Source organism: Mustela erminea, chromosome 11 (genome assembly GCF_009829155.1).
Source record: "Mustela erminea isolate mMusErm1 chromosome 11, mMusErm1.Pri, whole genome shotgun sequence".
NCBI lineage: Eukaryota > Metazoa > Chordata > Mammalia > Carnivora > Mustelidae > Mustela > Mustela erminea.
In genome coordinates this window covers 61838563-61847065 of record NC_045624.1, presented here as the reverse complement: position 1 = coordinate 61847065, position 8503 = coordinate 61838563, and the positions used below count along the sequence as shown (strand labels likewise).

At 36.2% G+C, this 8503-nt stretch overlaps 1 pseudogene; it reads left to right on the top strand.

The window, feature by feature from the left end:
• Window positions 1–2556: 2556 nt before the first annotated feature.
• On the top strand, window positions 2557–3061 carry LOC116568760 (annotated as a pseudogene).
• The last annotated feature ends 5442 nt before the right edge of the window (window positions 3062–8503 follow it).

Here is an 8503-nt window from a genome sequence, read left to right as displayed (position 1 = left end):
ACTGAGCCACCCAGGTGCCCCATTAGCACCAAGTTTTAAATTAACTTACTGTTACTATTAAGCATTTCTAATATAGGCCTACGTAAATCTTACTGGCTTGCACAGTCGTCTCTTCTATTAATAAAGGGACAAACAATAAGATAAAATCTAAGAGATTTTAGCATTTTAATTTAGTAGTCATACTGAAAACTTACATTAGCTAATAAAATACAGAGCCTGATTTCAACATTTTTATGCATTCAAACACTTACAAGTTAATCAATCTAACACTTACACGTGGATATGTCTTCACCACCATCACTTTCACTTCCTGCCAGCCTTGAAGGATCATTAGAGATAAGAGGCATTTTAAGATTAGTAACTGTAAAAAAGAGATACGGTATTAACAATTCCCCTAAATGAGGACACCATTTTGTTCCGCCTAACCTTTGAAAGTTGTTTTCTAGTGACTATACAATTCTATTCAGATTTTGGGCAAGATACACTAAATCTTATATACTATATTTTATAAATATATAAATATAAAATATTTGTCAACTTTTTAAAGGGGAATAAAAATGAGATAAAATCTTAGGATGCATTAATGGATCACATATACTTTATTGCTTCTGTGATATATTTCCTGGCCTGGTGTTTGCAATTAATTTGAATCATGTAAAATTTATAATACTAACATGGGCTTCTGGTTTCAGATGGCAAATCTGGCACAGATATTCACTTCTTCTTACTCATAAGTTCAGAAAATCTTGCAGATTTTACAAAAGCATAGAATGTCAGAACAAATAAAAGTAGAATTTTCTGGAAAAAAATTTTAAAAGCTATCCAGGAAAGGCACAGTCCAAGTATGATGTAAAGTGTTCAAATCAGAGTAAGAAGTCAGCAGGTGTAAGGAAGAAGAATGCAACAAATACTAAGAAACAGAATAATTAAATAAGATGCTGAAAATAATAAAGATATGAGGAGGAAGGGAAATACTTTATCTTTCAAAAAGAAAAGATAAAAGATAATAAGCAATTCTAGAGAAAATAAAGCTGTATTAGAAAAGCATGAAAAATGTAGAAAATTAAAACATGATATGATTTTGAGAAGTCAACATATAGTGTATATTACATTTTTCTACATTTACTGTCTATAACTCAGTTGTGGCAAGCTGCAGCTAGAAACTTGGATTAGTTGTTTTTTTATTACTAAAAATACAGTTTGATGAGCACCTAAGTCATATCTTACACAGTTACTGTGAAATAGGTAACAGCTAAAACTCATTTTTTATTCCATCATTCTCAGATTTGATTTTTTGATTCCTTACTTTGCCAGATGATAGTGTTACAATTTTTTCCACCTTTTATCACTCTATCATCCAGTTTCTGCCACCAGTACGTTATACTTTTATTGCAAAGTTGGTAATATTTTCCTTATATTCAATAACATTAAGCTTGCAGTCTTTTGAATATTAGTTATCATAAAAGCTTATATTCCATAACAGCATTTATCTCATTATAACTATATAAATATTGTTCATTACAGAGACACATTGTGTTCTATCACTATATTTTTTTCAGTCTTATTTGCACCTCACAGGGGAGAATGTTTAATGGATTTTTCTTATCTAACCCTTTAATTTGTCTGAACAACAAAGAGAATATACACACCAATAGATGACTGATAGATAGATATAGATCCACAGACAAACTATCAGGTATTTCTGGGACTATAACAAAAAATTTAACATTCTGGTTATCAGAGTCTCAGGGGAAGAGAAGACTTTCTAGCTTCATGGAAGCTGGAAAAGTACTAAATCATGGCTAAATACTTCCCAAATATGACAAGGAACATAAACTTTCATATTCAAGAAGTTGTGTGAACCCTAAACAGGATAAGCCCAAAGAAGTCTATGCCAAGACATACCATAATGAAAGCTTAAAAACTAACGACCAACCATGGAAATAACTAGAGAAAAAGAATACTTTACCACAGAGGGCAGAAGGGAGTTGTGCCGTATTTTTCTAGTGCAACAACAACAACAAAACTCTGTCAACCTAGAGTCCTATACACAATAAAAAAGTCCTATACACAATAAAATTATCCTTCAACAATGAAGAAAAATTCAAGATATTATCAGATGAAGGAAAACTAAGAAAATGTGATGCTAAGGAACACGGTAAGGAAAATTATGGTAAATAAAATAGACTTTCCTTCCCTTTAGTTTTTAAAATTACTGATAGTTGAAACAACTAACACTGTTCTAACACTGTTATGGTTTTTAATATATGTAAAGGAAATATTTTTAAAAATTATAAATGGGGGAGAATAAAAAGAGATAAAGGGAAATGAGCTGTCTACATTTAACTTAAACTGCTGAAGAAATAACTCCAAAAGACTGTAAGACATATCACAGAATGGACAAAGATAAAAAATATATAACACAAATATATAGATATCACACACACACACACACACACACACACACACACACACACCAACAACAACAACCACCAAACAGCCATACAGAAAAATACAGTCAAAGATAATATAGACCTCTGCAACCTGGTAGTTAACATGGTGCCCTTCCCACTTTTCCACTTCTTCATGCCTGGTTCCGTCTGCCCCTCTGACCAGCCATGGAAGCCAGCATATCAGGCCCTCACTGTGCAGGTCTTTGATGTCAAGAACATGATGACTGCCTGTGACCCCAGCCAAGGCCATTACCTTACCACAGCTGCTAACTTTCATGGTCGGATGTCCATGAGGGAAGTAGAAGCTCAGTGCACAAAGCAAGAATAGTAGTTATATCGTGGAATGGATCCCCAACTATGTCAAGACAGCTGTCTGTGACATCCCACTCTGTGGCCTCAAGATGGCAGTCACCTTTACTGCAAATAGCATGGCCCCACAGGAGCTCTTCAGGCACATCTCAGAGCAGTTTAGGACCACATTCTGGCACCAGTACCCAGGTAAGAGCATGGATGAGATGGAATTCACTGAAGCTGAGAGCAATATGAACAACCTTGTCTTTGAGTACCAGCAGTACCAGGATGCCACCGCAGAGGAAGAGAAAAAATAAGGCAGAGACCATCACCTCAGGCTTCTCAGTTCCCTCAGCAGTCTTCCTCAACTGCCCCCCAGAATGTGCATTTTCTGCCTCTACCTTGTTTTATTTTGTTTGTTTCCTTTTTTGGAGTGTGTGGTCCTAGACTAGTGTTTGGCACATAAAAGAAGCTCAATATTTTTTGTTTTTTTCAAGGTCCCCTCTCCCACTTTTGGGAAACCTACATTTCTGCCAATCTAGGTAACCCTGTACTTCTTTTGGTGTCCACTTTTCCCACCCTACCAACTGGTATTTCCCTTTGCTTTTTTAAGATAATTCTCCAAGAAGCTGGGTCTCATCAGATCCCATTTAGAATCATGTGCTGAAAACCTGGAAAGATGGCCACCATCCTAAGCCCATGTATTAACTCAGTGAAAAGGAAACCAAACTAACTCACAGCAGGTAGAGGTACGTAGGAGGAAGAGGAAGCGTTATCTATTCTAGAGCAGTTTTGGAGAGGGATACAGGCTATCAAAATCCTAATTTCTGGGGCATCTGGGTGGCTCAGTGGGTTGAGCCTCTGCCTCTGGCTCAGGTCATGACCTCAAGGTCCTGAAATTGAGCCCCACATCAGGCTCTCTGCTGAGCGGGGAGCCTGCTTCCCCTCCTCTGCTTGCTGCTCTGCCTACTTGTGATCTTTCTCTCTAACTAATAAATAAAATCTTAAAAAAAAGAGAGAAAGAAAGAAAGAAAGAAATCCTCATTTCCAGGAATCTACCTGCTCCTCTCTCAGCTTCAGGAAAGCTGTTAACAGTAGTATCTCCATTTTCAGTTCTTCCAAGCTCTGTCCTGAGTTGTTTCCTTTGCAGTGGTCTGCCCCACCCTGTTGAGTGGATTCCTTCCCTCTCTAACTTAACCTTCTTCACATGTTGAATTCCTTCCTTTTCCCCTGGTCAGAGAAGGGGGCCAAGAAAGGGAAGAGGGACTAACCTGGGTCCCTAATGCCTCCAGAAAGGCCCTCTTTATCCCCATCTTTTCTTAACAAAAACCCAGCCCTGCTGTGTACGTATAGAAAGGTATGTATTACCATGTAAATACTTGGGCCATTCCACCAGAGAGGGGACAAGGAGACCCTCTGTCTTTTGGCAACATCTCATCTCTTCCTTTCACTATTCCCTTCCTACCCCCTCCCCGTCCCCATCCTCTCTCTTGGTTTTATCCTGTCCTATACTTCAAATTTCTATTTTCGGTTGAACTTGGTTTGTTTCCATATTGAAAAGATAACATTGCCCCAAGAGTCAAAAACAAATGAAAACTGGAAAAAAAAATACATAAATTCAAATGGTAATCTAAAAATGCAAAAAAAAAAAAAAAATCAAGATTTGATGGACACAGCTAAAGCAGTGCTGAGAGAAAAATTTCTAGCATTAAATAAGTATGCGTGTGTAGGTACACACACACACACACACATATATATATATTTAAAGATTTTATTTATTTATTTGTTTGACAGAGAGAGAAATCACAAGTAGGCAGAGAGGCAGGCGGAGAGGGGGGAAACAGGCTCCCTGCTGAGCAGAGAGCCCGATGCGGGGCTTGATCCCAGGACCCTGAGATCATGACCTAAGCTGAAGGCAGAGGCTTAACCCACTGAGCCACTCAGGCTCCCCTACATATGTATTTTTTTAAAAGCTAAGGGAATTAAAAATCTTAAGGGTTAAACTTTAAAATATTTTGAAAAATTTGTTATATGTTTAAGTATATACATAATGCATATACATATATACATAACATATAACACACACACATATATATACATACATAAAACTAAGACATATGTCAAAATATTTTAATGTATAATCCTTAAGATTTTTAATCTACTAACTTTCTAAATGACACATTCTAGATAAAAATAATCTCCATTTTTGAATGGTTGGGAAAACTAAGCCTACAGTTACAAAGGTAGAGTGTGTGGTTTTAATTGATGTCCTGGCTCCTTTTGCCTTGTGAATGTTTAAAATGTCCTAGGTCTTTTTTTTTTTTTTTTTTGAAGATTTTATTTATTTATTTGACAGACAGAAATCACAAGTAGGCAGAGATGCAGGCAGAGAGAGAGAGGAAGAAGCAGGCTCCCTGCCGAGCAGAGAGCCCCGATGTGGAACTCGATCCCAGGACCCTGGGATCATGACCTGAGCCAAAGGCAGAGGCTTTAACCCACTGAGTCACCCAGGCACCACTGTCCTAGGTCTTTTCATGACACTGCAATGATGGACATATATTATAAACTGAGATTTGATTCATGAAAAGGATCTATCTACTAAAAACAACTTAACTAAACCTCTTTTTCTACATTCTTTTTGCCATCATCTCATTTCTACCATCATTATAGTCATTGATGGCTATGAATTCCACCAAGAACATTAATTCAACAGTTTGGACACAGAAGCTACTAAAACAAGGGAGTTCAAATGAGTGTGCAATTGCCAAGAGCAGCAGGAACACAAGCACCTTCTCAGGACCATCAAGCAAGCCCAATCACAGCTTACTGTAGAAGGCAATGAATAAAACTCCAGTGCCCTGTTGACTGTGTGTCCTGGAATAGAAATTTGATTCCAGAACAGAAAAGGGACATTCTTGGAAAAAAAACGGAAGAATCTGAACAAAGTCTAGTGTTTTTCTTTTAATAGTAAAATATCAATGCTAATTGCTTATTTTAACACATGTGCTTTGGTTATGTAGGATGTTGACATAAAGTGAAAATGGATGAAGGGTATGCAGGAACTCTCTGTGCTTTCTTTGTAAATCTTATAAACCTACAAATATTTCATAATGCGAAGATTTATTAATAAAAAATTAGCATTGAAATCTTGTGTACAAAAACTTGACAGTAAGGGCTTTGAAGCATGAAGTTATAATTCTAGCAAAAACTCAAAACATTGATCAAGAGCAATACAGACTTAAAAGAGATATGCCAGAACAGACTGGAAAAACTTTTTCAATCATATCTTGCTTAAAGATCACCATTTTTTTGTAAGCAGTAATTCTAGGATGAAATCAGAACACACCACATATTTTAAATAATTTCACATAGATAATAGTGTGCCCTAATTTAGTGTCAGACGAGTTATACTTCCGAGTTAACAGTGCTTGCTGTATGCATTAGAAATGGCATAAAGAACCTTCAAAGTTTCCATAAAAAGGACATTTATATGCAAATATGAAGGCTAGCGAAAACACTGTAGAATACTTTGACTAAATAAAGACTGTCTTTCGACTCTGAAGTACAAAAAGCAAAAAGCCTCTGTGAGGGGGTTTGGATTCTTAAGTTTCACCTGCAATATAAATTTAATTTTCCTCCACACTAAAGAATTAAAGTCCCATAAAGGTAAAAATCTCTTTAAGCCACTTTAGTTTTTCCTTTAAACAGATTATAATTCCTTTTGGGAAAAACAATCAGAAGAAGATTAAAAATTTTCAAAAAAATTCAGAAAGCTAGCTGTGGTTCTTTGCGCTGATATTTTCCTACAAAATACAAAAAATGGGAGGTGCTGGTCACTGTCCAGTCACTGTTATTAAACCTGTTATTGCTTCTCTGTTTTTAGTACATTGTGAGAAAGTACACAGAATTTGATTCAAACGTTAGAAAACATGACAGTATGGCTAAGTGGTATTTAGTGTCATTCTGCTCCTTCAGGGTATTAGAAGGTGAGAAAATTCATATCAACCTGCAACATCCTGTCCCAAATACAGCATGAATCTGTGGAGGGTTGTTCTGTGTTTTTTGAGGGACCAGCTCTCAAGTGCATAGTTCTAAAAATTGAGTTAACTGTTTTTTTTTCCTTTTTAAGATTCTGGAACAGTATTGGAAGTAAAAATAACAAGAAAAAGATGACTACAATTTTAAAAAAATATAACTAAGCCTTCAATCCCATTTTCTTCATAGAACACATAATAAAATGTAAAATAAATTCCAGAGTAAATGCCATAAATAATAGAACTAATTAAATTGGGCAGATATCATACAAATTGAAATAACAGATTTAGAGATGATAATTTTTCTCCCCCTTAATTATAGCAGACTCTTCTGCATAAAGAATGAGTAAAATATCTCAACATAATGAGCTATCACCTCATTGAGCCCAGTGAATTTGAATTTGCAATATAAAATAACTGCTGGTGTTTCTAAACTTCACTATTCTTCAGATAATTCACAATTAAAAGACATTCAAGGGGTCACTTGGGTAGCTCAGCCAGTTAAACATCTGCCTTTAGCTCAGGTCATGATCCCAGGGTCCTGGAATTGGCCCCAGATGTCAGGCTCCTTGCTCAGTAGGGAGTCTGCTTCTCCCTCTCCCTGTGATCCTCCCCCTGCTCATGCTCTCTCTCTCAAATAAATAAATAAAATCTTTAAAAAAAAAAGACATTAAAATTAAAATATTTGAGGGTAATTCATTATCTCATGCTACTGTATTAAGGTAATTTGTAAATTACTAAATTAGTCAATTTCATTCAGACACAAATCTAAGCGAACTTTCTCATTATCAACTCATAATTTTGTGTCAAAATGCAAAACAACAAAGTGATTCAAAACTGTGGAAGCAATGTCATGAGATAAATGGATACCACAAAAAAAAAAAAGAGAGAGAGAGAGTTTTTACAAGTTTAAGAGGCTGATATACTCTTCTTTCATTAGAATATGACCACTTACATAGTCAGAAATCTTTACATGTTTTAGCTCAAAATATATGCTTTAGGGGTGCCTGGGTGGCTCAGTGGGTTAAAGCCTCTGCTTTCAGCTCAGGTCATGATCCCAGGGTCCTGGGATCGAGCCCCACATCAGGCTCTCTGCTCAGCAGGGAGCCTGCTCCCCAACCCCTTCCCTACCTCTGCCTACTTGTGATCTCCGTCAAATAAATAAATAAAAGCTTTTAAAAAATACACGTTTTAATCTCCATTTTATGGCTAGAATGTAAAAATCAAGTAAGGTAAGCATGGACAAAGGAAAGTTTGCTAATTTTTTAAAATAATGCCTCTTTTTCTACTTCTTTTGTCAAGACAAACCATATTAGATTTAAAATAGTAATTATTAGGGAAAACGTGACCAAAAAGCATGATGATAATTACATATGTATTATTTGTAATGCTTGGTCATAACTAACAATTAGAGGGCCCTTAAATTCAGACCACCTGGTTTCTAATCCCAGATCTGACAAATTGTGGTGTGTGACCTTGGGCAAGTCACTTTAACTTTCTATGCCTCCTTTTCCTCATCTGTATTTTGCAGACACTAATAGTACCTACCTCACAGCATTGTCATGACAATTAAATGAGAAATAAAAACTGCTACTTAAGTGTTAGCTAGTAGTAGGAGCAGTAGCAGCAGCAGCCGCATATCTTGACAATTGTTCAAAGTCTTTCTGTATAGACAACCCTAATCAAGGCAGAATGTACTCAGAGGTTCACCTCACAAATGAAATG